The following is a 16,415-nucleotide window of genomic DNA, read 5'->3' on the forward strand; positions in this document are numbered from 1 at the left end:
ATTCTAAGGAAGCTCACAAGTTTATGATAGGCCAAGCTTAGTGTGAAAATTGTACCATATAATTCTACAATCTCAACACCCATCTTGGACATCATGACCTCAATCAAAAAAGGGTAACACAATATATCAACAAATTATAACTTATCATCCAAGATTCAATTAGTATGATAACATTTTGCATCATTGATGAAGGATACTAGTGCACCTTAAACATTGACAAGAAAATATATAGAAGGAATGGATGAATTAGTTTCTAAGAAGATGGAACAAATAAATTCTAAACCATTAAAAAGGCCAAGGAGGAAGGGATGCAACTACATCTCAACTATTAGGAAGTGGAAACTAAGTGCAAGTCTAAGAAGGTCAAGGAAAATCTAAGATCCACAAAACAATATTTTTAGGAATGTATTTATTGTGTAGAAAACTTGATCGTCAATCCATTGAATGCCATTAGTGAATAATATAATTAAGTAGGAGGAAGGATGCAAGTGCACACGTTGCAAAAGTTAATGATGAGTCCATAACTTTTTTTGATAAAGTAGAACCATATTATGGAGAAAAAATCATGATGATGAGAATGTTGTTGAGGTGATGTAGGAGCATCTAGGGTGTAAGAGCAATCTTGCATCACCCAAAAAAAAGCATTGTTCACTTTCAATAAGGGCTAAAATGGCAAGGCTACTATTTTTTATGTAAAAAGAAAAAGAAAATCATTTACACATGAGAGTAAATGTCATTACACATTAAGCTTACTTAGGCTTAGTTGGCATAAGTTAGTTATCATAAAGTTATTTTTGTAACATGTCATTTAATAAATGTTTAGTTAGTTATCATAAAGTTATTTCTGTAACTTGTCATTTAATAAAGTTGATTGGATCATATTAGTTATCTTAGGTGGCATCCTAGAAGATATGAGCACATGTCTCATTATTTAATAATTTTTTTAGGCACATAATTTTGTAATCAAAGGTAGTTGTACCTACTTCATCATCTCTTTCTTATATAAGAAAGGCATATGAACATGTGTAATCATCTTCACCCCTTATCAATATATGTATTGTTATGTATTGTTTTGTCTATTTATTTATTTTTGTTGTGTGTTTGGGTTTGTAAGGGGAATACCCCTCATCAAGTGGGAGTTCTTGAGTGTGTAGATAGAGTGTCGAACATGAGGTGGTTTGCACCAAGACTTGTGGTTGTGGGCTCATGATCAAGATGCCTCCAAGAGCAATGTGAGGTATGTGTGGTGAAAGAATTTCTTTCTAGATAAGGATTTTAGAGTCATCTAAATGCAAGTGCAAGCAATGCAAGTGGAGTTACATGAAAGTGAATATAACTGATGAGGAAGGACAATTCAAAGAAGAACACTAGTCTATGCAAGATACTGAAGAGGATATATTCTTAAGAGCCATATCCAAGATTGGGAAGAAGCCAAAGGTGGAAGTTACCACATTTTCTGAAAATATAAATCTAGAGGAGTTGATTAATTGGATCAATGGTATGGAAGAATATTTTGAGTATGAAGAAGTGAGCGATCCTGAAAGGATCAAGTTTGCAAAGATGATGCTAAAGGGTCATGCACGTAATTGGTGGAAATAAGTCTAGTTGGAGCGAAATAGAAGAGACAAAGACAAGATAACGAGATGGGATCAAATGGTGGAAAAGTTGAAAAGACAATTCATTCTCATGGATTATGAGCTTGAATTGCTAAAGAAGATGCAAAGTTTGAAACAAGTAGGAAAATCTATCAAAGAGTATACCGAAGAGTTTTATTGAGTCATGATTAGAATAGGCCATTTTGAGGATAATAATGAGAAGGTAGCGCATTACATCAATGGGTTGAAGTGGAGTATAAAAGAGGAGCTAAGCCTAGTTAGAATGATTGCAATTGAGGATGTTTATCAGTTTTCCTCAAAGGTGGAGGAGAAGATAAATAGAAGATTAGAAAGCAAGCAAAGAGGGAGAGGTGGATCATCTGGAAATAAAAATGAAGATCAAGAGAATATTGAAGAAGCTAGTGGAAGTCAAGGCTAGAAGGAAGATAATGCCTATTGTCCCTGAGATCAAAATAATGATAGGGGATTTTATGGAAGATTCTTTCAGTGTGGAGAAGAACAACATTGATCCTGTAAGTTTCCTCAACACCAAAAGATGACTAACAAAATACCCAAAGGTAATGGTAGAGTTGCCCATGTAGATGAGGATGTTGAGTCTTCACATTTTGAAGATGCACGAGCAGAGGCTCTTGTCATGAGAAAAGTCATGTGAATAAAGATGTGGATCTAATTTAGAGGATGAACATATTTAACACTAGATGTAAATGCAAAGGAAAAGTTTGTAATGTGATCATTGATGTTGGTAGCACTAACAATCTTGTGTTGGAAGAGATGGTTAGGAAGTTGAAATTAGAGAGAAGGAGACGTCCACATCCATACTTGATTGCATGGTTGCAAGATGGACATAGGGTTTTGATAAATGAGCAGTGTTTGAAAAATGTTCCAAATTGGAAACTACTAAGATGAGGTACTTTGTGACATCATGCCTATGTATGTTTGTCACATTTTGTTAGGGAGGCCATGACAATTTGATCAAAGTGAAATACATGATGGATAAGATTGGATTGAAAGGGATATTAAAATAGTAAATCCTTTGGAAGACAAGAGTGTAGTTGGAAGTGAAGAGGCAGATGAACAAGAGAAAGTGGTGTTCCCTTATGGTTCCTTATTTAATATTGGTGAAGATGAAGATATCTTATTAGAAGAGGAGACAAGAAGGATTGATAGCTTGGTGCAAATTGAAAAAAATGAATCATATGATGTTTATGCTAACAATAGTTTGAATGCATAGAAGAACAAGCTTGTAGCAGAAACATGTCTTTTCAAAGGCATGGAAAATATCGAACACTATGTTGTAGTTGAGGCTAATGATGGAAATGATGTTGTAGCAGTAAAAAAGGTAATCCATGATAGCCATATTGAAGAAGAGAATACATACGACTTCCCAGAGTTTGATAGTGAAACTTTGTTCAAGCTAGATTATGTTAAAAGGTAAAGAAAGAGAGGAAGAACGAAAGAACGAAGAGATATAATGGCACAAACTAAGGCAAAGAAGAGTGTAAAAACAAACAAGAAAGAATGGCAGATTCAACATCAACATATGGTTTTCAAATGTTCATGAGCTTCCTTTATGGAACATTTCTTCTTACTTGAGGTGTCTGATGCAAGAGCATCTAGGGTGTAAGATAAATCTTGCATCATCAAAAAAAAAAATGTTCACTTTTAATATGGACTAGAATGGCAAGGTTACCATTTTTAAATAAAAAGAAAAAAAATCATTTATACATTAGAGTAAATATCATTTACATGTTAAGCTTACTTAGGCTTAGTTGGCATAAGTTAGTTATCATAAAGTTACTTTTGTAACTTGTCATTTAATAAATGTGTAGTTGGTTAATATAAAGTTTGTTTTATAACTTGTCATTTAATAAAGTTATAGGATCATGTTGGTTATCTTAGGTGGCATTCTAGAAGATACGACCCCATGTCTCATTATTTAATAATTGCTTTAGGCATTTAATTTTGTATCAAAGGTAGTTGTACCCACCTCTTCATCTCTTGCCCATATAAGTGATTCATATGAACATTTGTAATCATCTTCACCCATTATCAATATATGCATTGTTATACATTGTTATATCCAATTCTCTATTTCTGTTGTTGTTGTCACTCAAATTGCACTCGTAATGCACAAGCTGAAAGCTCAAGCAACTTGGTGACACATGGGATAATTCTCAGGCTTGTGGGTTTCCTATAGTGAGAATTAACCTCTAGATGAAGGGTTGGTTCCCTGTGAATAACTCTAAATTCTTTACTAAGAAAAGGGATAGGAAAACTAAAAATGAAAATAGAATGACTTTGTGAATGCTAAACTAAGGTGAAGCATCAATATGATATCTCAAAATGACAGGAATACACTCCTAAAAACACTAATCTACACAAATAGACTTTTGGTTCATAGCACATAAATGTTTCATGCAAAGGATTTAAACTTCAAGAAATTGAAAGGAAAGAAAAAACTTTCACAATCAACCAACTAGACCAATTTATCACAATGTACAACCTGTGACTTACAAATGAGATAGAAAATTTAAAGGTTATCTAGACAATAACACAATAAACTAGCTCTCAATCATGAATAAGAAAATGAACTCCAAAAATATAAGGCATAAGCTGATAATTTTATTTAGTATTCTGTCATAAAACTGCACAAAAGCTACAAGAATATATTTTCTGCTAAAAGCAACAAGAGAATGATCAAGAACTAGTGAAGAAAGATAATTTTTTTTCACTTTATACAAAAACCTTCCAAAAAGTAGAGGAAGGATGACTCCAGAATGACTTAAGATGAACTCCCACTGAAAATATCTTTTCTGAAAACTGATCCTTGAGTAGAAATAAAAGCCACCAAAATAGGCTCAAAATCATGAGAAAAACTCATGCAAACTTGCTCTCAAGCTTAAATCGAACCCCAAACTACCTGATGACTTCTCCTCATTTCATGCTGATTCCACCTAGAAGTTACTTTGCCAGCCACTGGATCACCATTTCACCTTAGCACTTTAGATTGAACCCACCTCTTCCTGGGCTCGCCCTTTTCCGCATGTTCTTTGTCGCCAAGTTGTGGGGGATAACTGTTGAGCCTCTTTCTAGCACGGTATAGCGACAACCATTGGATCTTTTGCATCACCATCCGATCTTCCTTGATCTGGCCGATATTTACCTTGGCTAATCTGCTCCCTTCTGTCGCGTGTCACCACGCGTCGGCCACTGGTTCGCCCACGGATCCATCTGTTCTGCCACCTGGACCTGCCACGTGTCTTTGGTTCTGTTGGCTTGTTCGATATTATTCTTTCGGCCAAACTTCCTCCCTCAGCGAGCTATTCACATGTCTCATCGATACAATAGTTTCATCAATACTTTTTATTTTATCGGTGGGACCAGTTCTGATTTCTTCGATGTACATTATGTCGATGGAACTGATGCTTTCGGTGAATCCTTTTAGAGATCCATCGTGGCCAAGGTCTATTTGATAAGCCACTCTTTGGTTTGTCTGCGCATCCAGCTAGCCACCATCTAGGTGCCACCTATCTGCCAACTGTCCTTGGTCTTATACCCTCTGCTCTGCCATGTGGCACGCCCTTATTGGCTTCGGGGCCCCTATCCTGACACGTTAGCATGACCTCACTAACCGTCGAAATGAAGCTCTCCATAATCGTCTGCCTTAACTTCTTGCATTAACTATCGGCCATAGTCCACCACTAGTGGTTTGTCACCATGTCACAAGGAATAACTGTTGTGCACCTTTATGTTGTGGTATAGAAACCATCGTTGTATCATTTGCGATCACCATCCGATCTGCCTGACTTGCTCGACCTTTAATTTCTTCTCGCCAGCCTGCCACAAAATTTGGATGCCTTGAGATGCGCACGCACGCGGGGTCCACTGGGCCACAAGCCACTTCTTGCCAAAAGTCCTTAAGCTTTGACACTATAGTTATATGTGTTCTTATATTTAAATGCGATAAATTCCCTCTGCTTTGCCAATGTGGGGTAAATTCTTTCCCTTGAAAGTTCATTTCTTTTGTAAACACAACTTGGTGCCCAGGTAAAAATGCCTTACACAGGCCGATTGCATTTATTTTGAAGTTTCTTTTACCTTCCATCAGCCACGTAGGGGATTTGGCGATACACTTGCCAAATGAATTTTCCTGAAGGTTTTAATAGCCACGCCATTCTTGAAAGTGCAATGGAGCATGAATATCTCTGTGATCTATTCATCTTTGTAACACCCATCTCCATCAACATGCTGGGCTCAACCCTCATGGGAGCCACATTTTAACCCACATGTTGTATTTTACTTTTCCTGTATCTGATATTTGTTGATTTGCTTGACACTTTTCAATATGAATGAAAGCAAGGCTTCATTAGGCCACCAAATTTAGCATGTGTAAAAATTTGGTAACATTTTTGGTGACCCGTGTGGAGTGTTTTCCTGCTAAACACTATAGACCAGTCATGGCTTATCCATTGGGCTTATGGAGTCATCTAAGCCCTCTCTCCAAATGGAACTTCTTGAAATCAACTGCTTCGCAACATGACAACAAAACAAAACAGGAAAACTAGAAAAAAACAAGTGGTGCTGCCTAAAACAGAAACCACAAAACTGTGCATGAGCAGTTATTGAAGCTCAGAACAACAAAAAACAAAAAACAAAAAGTGCATCGACACTTATTAACTTAAATGAAAAAAAAATCAAAGGCAAGCTTTGAGATGAATCCCATTAACTGGGATTGGAAGGGTTTCACCATTCAACTTTGAAAGCTGAAAGGCATTATGCTGCTTTTTCCCAGTAATGATGTATGGGCTATCCCATATGGCATCAAATTTAGTATGCTTTCCAGGCTTACTTTTTAATTGATCCCATTTCAAAACCAAATCTCCCTCATTGAAAACTCTCAGAGCTGCCTTCCTATCGAAAGTCCTCTTCATCTGAGCTTGATGATTTTCAATAGTCATCAATGCTTGCTTTCTCACCTCCTCCAACTCCATTAGTTCTTCCAACCTAACCTGCATGGGTTCTTCTTGCAATATTTCTAGCTCTCTAATCAGAGTTAGTGTAGGCATTTCAACTAAAATTGGGAGTCTTGCCTCTTTATTGTAAATGAGGACATAGGGAGATATACCTGTAGCTCTCTTAGGGGTGATTCTATCACTCCACATTGCATGTTTCAACTGAGTGTGCCAAGTTCTCTGATTATCTTCTATTGTCCTCTTGATTATCCTAATCAAGTTCTTATTAGTAGACTCGGCTTGTCCATTATCTTGAGGGTAATAATTGGACAAAGTACTATAAAATATGTTGTTCTGGACAACCCAATCAGTAATCTTAAATCCTACAAAAGCTAATGCATTGTCTAAAATAATAGAATCAGGAATACCAAACCTTGCTACTAAGTCTTGATAAAAGTTTAGGACTGCACTTTTATTCGCCTCCTTCAAGGGTACAACTTCAGTCCGCTTGGTAAAGTAATCAGTGGTTGCCAAGATCCATTTATGCCCAGAACTTGAAGGCGGATTGATGACTCTGATAAAATTCAAGCCACCACTTCATGAATGGTTGTTCAATTTGAACATGTTGCAGGGGTAAAGCTGCCATCTTCTGTTTGCCTGCAAATACTGCACAATTCTTACATTTCCTTACCCAAGCATATGCATCTATATGCAAATCAGGCCAAAAATATCCTTCCCTCATGATCTTTAATGCTTTAGTTTGTGGTACAAAGTGACCACTAGCTGGTCCATTATGGAATTCCTCTAATATTCTGTCAGTTTGATCTGAATCTACGCATCTTAAGAATACACCATTAAAATCTTTTCTAAACAAAATTCCATTCAAAATGATATAAGGGATAGCTTGAAGTCTATAGTATCTTCATTTAGCATTGTTCAGGCCTTTAGGACACTCACCAGTCTAAAGAAAATTCATCATTTCTTGCACCCAACTTGTAGGAAGTGTTGCTACAACAATTGGTTCATTATCTTCATGAACTAGGATAGCTTCTTCATTCTCTTGTTCGGTGATTTCGTTGTGACCAGCAAGTTGTTCGCATAATCCCTTACCTCTAATCAACTTTGTTACCTTTATATTGACATCATACTCCATCACTTTCGTGATCCAACCAGCTCTTTTGTCATTAAGATCTCTATTCAACAAAAAATCTTTAATACTAGGATGAGCAACCATTAGGTGAATTTTGTTATTTGAAAGAATGTGTCTAAATTTCTTTAGACTTCTAATGACTGCTAATGCATGTTTCCCAACAAAAGAATAATTTTGTTCGTATCCTTCTAGGCCTTGGCTGAATAATGCAATTGGTTGCTCCAATCCTTCATCATTCTGTTGAATCAACATAGTTGAAATAGTATCAAAAGTACCAAAAGCATATAATATAAAATCCTTTGCAAAGTCTGGATTAATCAAAGTAGGCGTTGATGCTATGGCAGTCTTAATTTCTTTAAAATTATTCTTAGCCTCTTTGGACTAGCTGAAAGTAACATTTTTCTTAAGCATGCTAGTCAAAGGCTTCATAAGAAATGCTATATTGGAGATGAATCTCCTTACAAAATTGATTCTTCCTATAAAGCTTTGAAGGCCTTTCTTATGTGCAGGTAAAGGCAAAGCTAAAATAACACTTACCCTCTCCAAATCTATGGTTATTCCGTGTTTGGAGACAATATAGCCCAACAACTTACCCTTGTGTACAACAAAAATGCACTTTTTGATATTTAAAGATGCTTCATATTCTCTACACCTTTCAAAAATCTGCCTTAAGTGAGAAAAGTCCTCCTCCACATACTTTGAAAAAATGGTTACGTCATCAAGATAAACCAAAACAAATTTATTTATAAGACCTTGGAAAGCCATATCCATTGCCCTCTGAAAGGTTGCTCCTGCATTAGACAAACCAAAAGGCATTTTCCTATATGTCATTGTTCCCCATTTGTAGTAAAGACAGTTTTAAATTGGTCATCCTCTTTTACTAGAATCTGATTATAACCAGAATAACCATCAAGTAGTGAAAATCTATCTGAACTTGAAACTACTTGTAAGATCTGCCCCATTGAGGGCAGTGGGTAATGATCTTTTAAAGAAGATCTGTTAAGATCTCTAAAGTCTACACAAATTCTAACCTCACCATTCTTCTTTCTTATAGGAACCAAATTTGAAACCCAAGATGTATGCTTTATAGGAAAGATGATATTACCTTGGATCAGCTTGTTTAGTTCTGTCTTCATGAGATGCTCGAGTTTTGGATTAAGGGGCCTTTGCTTTTGTCTCATAGGCTTGACATCAACTTCCAATTCTATGGTGTGTTGAGCTAATGCAGGGTTAGATCCCTTCAAATCTTCATACTGCCATGCAAACACGTCATTGAACTCTTGATAAAGCAAAACAAATGCTTGTTTCTCTTCAACTGTACATACCTTTTCAATCTTTAATAACTTATCTCTGAATATCTCAATAGGTTCGTAGTGCTCCTCTTTAACCAACATGCTACCTTTTTCCTTTCTAGCCTAATCATCAGTGTTAAAGATTGACTCAAGGGTTACTAATCCCTTTGGCAACTTATTAATTTTCAATTGAAGAATCTAATTTTCATATTGCTTTACAAATTTATGTTGATTACCAGCTGCAAATTCAGCCTCTTCAATAAGAAAATTAATAATTTGTTCATTTGAATCAAAGACTTGCCAATTGACACTGTTATCTAGAATTGAAGGCCTAACAACCACTTTGACATATTGTTGTTTTTCAATATTTCTTACCTCATCTGGTATGTCAAATTGAGCACCCAAGACAACCAACTTATCTGCTTCCTTATTTTGATTTCTAGGCACATACAACATATTGAAAGCATCAAATTCTTCAATTAAGTCCCATATCCTATGCTTATACATTTTAAGGACATCATTTTTAGTCACATTGACACCTCTTACTTGATTTACCACTAGCTCACTATCCCCAAATACTTGCAAACACTTTACATTTCTTTTTCTAGCCCACTCCAATCCATGTGCAAGTGACTCATATTCAGTTGTACTATTAGTACAGTTAAAAGAAAATCTAAAGGCTGAAAAGTATTTCTTACCTTTAGGAGAGATTAACATAACACCATGTCTGGAACCAACCTTTCTCCTCGAGCCATCAAAATAGAGTTGTCACAATTCATTGTTCTATTGTCCATCCTGCTGATTGGACAACTGATTGTCACCCTTTTCAAGATTAGGGACAACGACACCTTCTTCATGGATCATGTAGACACCTAGCTCTAATTCTTCCATATGCATGAATGGATCTTCTTCTTCATTCTCTACTTCCCATTCATCTTATACTACATCAGGTATCCCTTCTATTGGGGTGTTTGGATCTAGGATATTGGGTTGTTTATCAGGTTCTTGTATAGACAAATTTGCATTAACAACACTTGAGATGTATGGTTCTATATGATCATTAGCTAACAATTCTGATTTTATGGTCACTTTGGTACCATATCTTGTTCTAAAAAACATGTGTGACACTCAGAAGACAAGTACCCACCCAACTTGGCAGTGAAATCTCTGGACAAGCATAAAGCAAAGTGAGGTGGAAGATCTAGATGTAGACATCTTGTGTAATTGAGAAGTTTGGGCATGCATGCAATATGAGATCCAAATTTTTAATCACACCTACTGTGTTTACTACTGTCCCATCAAGCTGGACTACCCCTTTTGAAAGAGGCTCATATGTCAAACTCAGCTTATCAACTATCTTCTTTGGCATGACAAAACTACTTGCACCTGAATCAATCATACAATTATGCACTAGGTGTTGACCTATGATTAAAGTTAGATAAAAAGGAGGGAGTTTAACCTTTTGAGTTTGTTGTTTGTCCTTTTCTCGAGGGGCATTGGATAAGACTACTTTGGGTTGCTCATTAGGAAGCTCTTGTAACAAAGAGATGTTAGATAAGGCATTTTTAAGCAAATACTTTTGCCCTGGAAGAGCTAAGGAATCCCACATTGAGACACTGACATGCATTTTTTTCAATTGATCTAAAATATTAAATGAACTTGTACTAACCTTCTGCTGTCCTCTTTTAACAACAACATCCCCTTGAACTTGTGTTGTTTGTAATTGACCTCTTGGCTAATCCTTGTTGACCACCGGTTTCCCTTTTGGTAGGATTTGTGTATTCGGAGTGGGTTGAGGTCCAGGTGGTGCTTGTTGGCTTGTAGAAGCCTGATTGATGCCTTTGTCAACTTGTTGTCCTATATCAATGGCTTTCTTTTTGGACCGTGTATTGGCTGCAATAGAAGTGTAGGACTGATTTTGAGCTTGTGGCTGATTCACTCCACAAAATTCTTCACCTTGCCAACTGATCAAGGTGACATCTAGGCCTTGTTCAGAATGAGAAACTTGTTGATCATGAGTTCCATGAGTACTATCTTCTAAGATAACAACATTATTTTGAACCACGAGTGCTTGATGTAGCATACCATTCAAACAAGTGGTCTAATTATGAGGTTAGTTGGAAGGATAACACCAATCATAATCCGATGCCATGTTGTTTTGAGTTGGGATGATATCTTTGGATGTGTTGGTAGTGTTGGGATTGTAAGGTATATTGGATCTTTGGTTATAATTTCTTCTTTGACCCTGAGGGTCAGCTTGATAAGGAGGCTTGTTCTGCTAGTTGTTCTGATAAGGGGCTTGATAAGGATTGGTGTTCTGGGAAACTTGCTTCTCAATATTGGTCATTTTGTTACCAAAGCCTTGGAGCATGGTTTTCATTTCATTTTTAAACTCCTAAATTTTTTGATTTGGGAGCATGACAATATTTGCTTGGGCTGCCACTTGATAATTTAGTGCTGGTAAAGGTGGGATAGTGACTAGAGGAGGCTCTAAAAGAGGTACAATAGGCTGTATTTCTGGAAATATGGGCATTGGGGGCTTAGGGGCTATTTTACTAGCCTGAATTAGGCAATTTTATGATCTAATAGCAACATCAAATGCATTTGGTAGAGTATTTGCATCCATAGACTAAATCATGACTAGAATGTCACTATTAAGGGCCCTAAGATAAGATAGAAATGCATGTGTAGGAGTAGGCCTTACCGTGACAGGGATTTTGATCCAAGTCTTTTGGAAACAAAAATTGAAGTCAGTCATTTGCTCTTGAGGGGATCTCTTTATGGTACTCAGTTGTTCTAATAGTGACAAATGGTCAGATTCATCCTCAAATTGTGAATTTAATCTATCACCCAGCTGATCCCAGGTATCAATTGAGTTTACAGGTAGTCCTATGAACCATTGAAGCGCTTTCCCTTTAAATGAGGCAGCCAAGAGTCTAATTGCAATATTCTCTTGTGTGATATGATGTACACCACACAACGAAGCTACATCCCTTATATGTTCGATGGGAGTGGTCTGATCTTCTCCTGTGAAAAAAGGTAGGCTTTTCAATGCTGCTATAGGAATATCATCATAATGCGTAAGATTCAAAGGGTTGCCTTGATTGAAAGGTACAAAAGGTTGAGCTCTTGGCAGAGCCATTGGGATAACAAGTGGATTTACTTGTGCTTGAGATGAGGAGTTTCAAAACAAAGGATTATTGTAGGTTGTAACTGGAGGTTGAACAATGGGAGGAGTAGACAAATCTGGAATTGATGAATTAGAAGGGTTTGATGGATTTGAAACCTTCTTTGCTGCCTCTTTAATTCTTTTTGGTGGTGATAGATGAGAATGCTCAATAGGATCTATACTTGATTTGGTTTGAATCTTTCTCATAAGCTACAAAATATCACTGAATCTGCATAGAAACCAAGAAAATGAGTCGCTAGGTATGAAAATTGTTGCCTCTGAAGGTTGGAATTGCTACTCCTCACACCAAAAAGCAGCAAGAGTGAATATTTGTTGAACTGAGATAGCTCAAACGGGTCCCACCGGGCATGCCAAAAACTATTGTCACTCAAATTGCACCCGTAATGCACAAGCTGAAAGCTCAAGCAACTTGGTGACACATGGGATAATTCTCATGCCTGTGGGTTGCCTATAGTGAGAATTAACCTCCAAATGAAGGGTTGGTTCCTTGTGAATAACTCTAAATTCTTTACTAAGAAAAAGGATAGGAAAACTAAAAAATGAAAATATAATGACTTTGCGAAAGCTAAACTAAGGTGAAGCATCAATATGATATCTCAAAATGACAGGAATAAACTCCTAAAAACACCAATCTACACAAATAGACTTCTGGTTCATAACACATAAATATTTCATGCAAAGGATTTAAACTTCAAGAAATTGAAAGGAAAAAAAAAAATTTCACAATCAACCAACTGAACCAATTTATCACAATGCACAACCTGTGACTTACAAATGAGACAAAAAATTTAAAGGTTATCTAGACAATAACACAATAAACTAGCTCTCAATCATGAATAAAAAAATTAACTCCAAAAATATAAGGCATAAGCTGATAATTTTATTCAGTATTATATCATAAAACTGCATAGGAGCTACAAGAATATACTCTTTACTAAAACCAACAAGAGAATGATCAAGAACTAGTGAAGAAAGATAAAACTTTTTCACTTTATACAAAAACCTTTTAAAAAGTAGAGGAAGGATGACTCCAGAATGACTCAAAATGAACTCGCACTGAAAATATCTTTTCTGAAAACTGAACCTCGAGTAGAAATAAAAGCCACCAAAATAGGCTCAAAATCATGAGAAAAACTCATGCAAACTTGCTCTCAAGCTTAAATCGGGCCCCAAAATACCTGACGACTTCTCCTCATTTTGTGTTGAGTCCACCTGGACGTTACCTTGCCAGCCACTGGATCACCACTTCACCTTAGCACTTTAGACCAGACCCACCTCTTCCCGGGCTCGCCCTTTTCCGCACATGCTTTGTTGCCAAGTCGTGGGGGATAACTGGCGAGCCTCTTTCCATCATGGTATAATGACAACTGTTGGATCTTTCGTATCACTATCTGATCTTCCTTGATCTGCCCAACCTTTACCTTGGCTGATCTGCTCCCTTCTATCGCGTGTAATCATGCATCGACCACTAGTTCGCTCGTGGATCCACCTGTCCTGCCACCTAGACCTCCCACGTGTCTTTGGTTCTGTTGGCTTGTTCGTTATTATTCTTTTGGCCAAACTTCCTCCCTCGATGAGCTATTCACATGTCTCTTCGATACAGTAGTTTCATCGATATTTTTAATTTTATCGGCGGGACTAGTTCTGATTTCTTCGATGTACATTATGTCGATGGAACTGATGCTTTCGGTGAATCCTTTTAGAGATCCATCACGGCCAAGGTCTGTTCAATAAGTCACTCTTTGGTTTGTCTGTGCATTCAGATGGCCACCATCTAGGTGCCACCTATCCTTGGTCTTATACTCTCTGCTTTGCCACATGGTACCCCTTATTAGCTTTGGGGTCCCTGTCCTGACACCTTAGCACAACCTCACTAACTGTCAGAATGAAGCTCTCCATAACTGTCTACCTTAACTGCTTGCATTAATTGTCAGTCTCAGTCCACCACTAGTGGTTTGTTTCCATGTCGCAAGGAATAACTGTCGCGCACCTTTATGTTGCGTTATAGCGACCACCATTGGATTATCTGCGATCACCGTCCGATCTGCTGACTTGCTCAACCTTTAATTTCTTCTCACCAACCTACCGCAAAATTTGGACACCTTGATATGCACGCGCATGCAGGGTCCACTGGGCGACGAGCCACTTCTTGCCAAAATCCCTTAAGCTTTGACACTATATTTATATATGTTCTTATATTTAAATGCGATAAACTCCCTTTGCACTACCAATGTGGAGTAAATGATTTCCCTTGAAAGTTCATTTCTTTTGTAAACCCACCTTGGTGCCCAGGTAAAAATGCCTTACACAGGCTGATTGCATTTGTTTTGAAGTTTCTTTTACCTTCCATCAGCCACACAAGGGATTTGGTGATACACTTGCCAAATGAATTTGCTTGAAGGTTTTAATAGCCACGCCATTCTTGAAAGTTCAATGGAGCATGAATATCTGTGTGGTCTATTTATCTTTGTAACACCCATGTCCATCAGCATATTGGGCTCAACCCTCGTGGGAGCCACATTTTAACCCACATGTTGTATTTTACTTTTCCTATATCTGGTATTTGCTAATTTGCTTGACACTTTTGAATATGAATGAAAGCAAAGCCTCATTAGGCCACCAAATTTAGCATGTGCAAATTTTTTGTAATAGTTGTGTGTTTGGGTTTGTAAGGGGAGTACCCTCATCATGAGGCTATGTCAAGATACTAATAAAATAATCTAATACAAGATTTCATTCACCTCAATGTGCAAGTCAATAAAAGTTATAAAGGTAATCATTAATGTTGACAACATCAACAACCCTAGTTTTGTAGAGATGGTACATAAATTAGGGATGACATTATTAGGCATTACTATAAATGATCACTACTTAGTATAATAGTTACACAACACAACACAATGTATCCATAGTAATAACATTACTTAGTGATCACTTACTATAAATGGCATTACTTAGTATCCTTAGTATTATGCTATGTGCATGTGTTGTGTTAGTAATGCATATTAATCCTATCACCTATGAGATTTTTTCTATAGATGAGGGCTTTGTAATAACCCACTCTACGTAACCCAATTTTTTTGACTACTTTAAAAAAAAAAATCATTTATTCTTAATTGTGTTTGATGCATTTGCATACTCAGGTACATCTATCCAAATGGGATAGATATCCATCCAACCGGGATAGGCATCTAAACATACGGGTTAGGCATCTGTCCATAAGGGATGGGATGTTTCATCTATCCAATTCAGGATAAGCATCTACCCAAAGGGGGTAAGCATCTATCCAATTCGGATAGGAAGTGCGTTGGCCAGAGACTTAGACTCATTGGGACCATCTGGGTCCTAAGTCACTCTCTAAGAACTACACTCCTCTACTAGGCGTACACTGAGGTCACTGTCCTTAGGAGTAAATGAAATAAAGTAATATAAGTTTGAGTTCCACCTCAGAATTCAACCTAAAGCCTCGGGAAGTCAAGCGAATCCATATAGGATTCCTTCTGAGTATGCATTGAAGTATTTTTAGTCTTCCAATTAGTAATTCTATACCCTTTTTTTTAGAGACCAAGGGAATTCGAAAGTCATCTACTCACCTTTAACCAAAAACATAGACCCCATCCCCGAACGCCTGAGTACTAGGGACAACTCCATCCCTACATTGCCTACAAACTCATTTCAGCACAGGATCAAGGCGTAAAATATGTAGTTCTGTTTTCTACCTATGGTTTAATGTAAAATATTTTGGTGGGTATGCAACCCTTTCTAAGGTCAATGTCCCAAACATTTTCTCTGTGGTTGTTACCCACAATCGTAGCTCTAAGCAAAAGGCTCAAGGTGGCCTATCGCTTGTGGCCTAAAACAACTAGGTCCTATTTCCTATCATAAACATCACCCTTGACCCATTATGAATCATCGAAAATCATCAAGATAAAATTAAAATCCAAAAGCATCTCACTCAACCAACCCTAATGGGGTTTTCTAAGGTTTAACTGAGCAGATTTAAATTCATTTTAAACTTTATCTTTTTTAAATTATCAATCCAAGGGGGATTACCCATCCCTTAGATTTTAAATTCCATATGACCCTTATTACTCCCTGATGATTTATAGGGATGATGCCACAAACGTCGTTTTTGCAACTTTATTAGGTGTTAAATGCAGTAGTTCAACACAACGGCTTTACCCATAAGCGTGACCCAAAGGCACCATAGATACC

Source organism: Cryptomeria japonica, chromosome 8 (genome assembly GCF_030272615.1).
Source record: "Cryptomeria japonica chromosome 8, Sugi_1.0, whole genome shotgun sequence".
Classification (NCBI taxonomy): Eukaryota; Viridiplantae; Streptophyta; class Pinopsida; order Cupressales; family Cupressaceae; genus Cryptomeria; species Cryptomeria japonica.